Source organism: Dermacentor silvarum, unplaced genomic scaffold (assembly GCF_013339745.2).
Source record: "Dermacentor silvarum isolate Dsil-2018 unplaced genomic scaffold, BIME_Dsil_1.4 Seq517, whole genome shotgun sequence".
NCBI classification, from domain to species: domain Eukaryota; kingdom Metazoa; phylum Arthropoda; class Arachnida; order Ixodida; family Ixodidae; genus Dermacentor; species Dermacentor silvarum.
This window is the reverse complement of record NW_023606362.1, coordinates 71,144-71,682: the sequence shown is the minus strand read 5'-3', so window position 1 is coordinate 71,682 and position 539 is coordinate 71,144.

Sequence of the window (539 nt, the reverse complement as noted above, 5' to 3'; positions counted from 1 at the left end):
ACTTGACAGTGCAATTTGCCGACAATGCGAAGGCTTGAATATTATCAGTGTAAAAAAATTGAAAGGGAGAACTTATGATCTATAGAACGCGTGACGGAACGAAATAAAGAAAAAAACAGAGTCCCCGTGTTACAGCGAAAATCAGCAGCTTCGTCTCGTTTAATAAACGATGTCATTTTAGTTTTAAATGCAAAAGCATTTCTATGCCTACCAAATCTATGTCTACCATTTCCGTCCGTCACGTCAGACTAATGCAATGGCTCATAACCACGTAAGGCAGAGGCTACAAGCGCTCAGCGAAGTGAAGCGAACAGCGCATACATTCATTGAGGTCACCCATACAATACAAAGAACAGCACATGTTTCAACAAAGAAAAACTTCAAAACAAGCATCCGAACCATGAATAAAACATTGCATGCCCCCCTCAGCAATTGTAGTGGTAGTTTTGCAACAGCTTAGCTGGACATCCAGGTTGATAAGGACCGATAATAGTTGATAAGGGTCAGATCATGTTCGATAAGGTTGATAACGATGGATG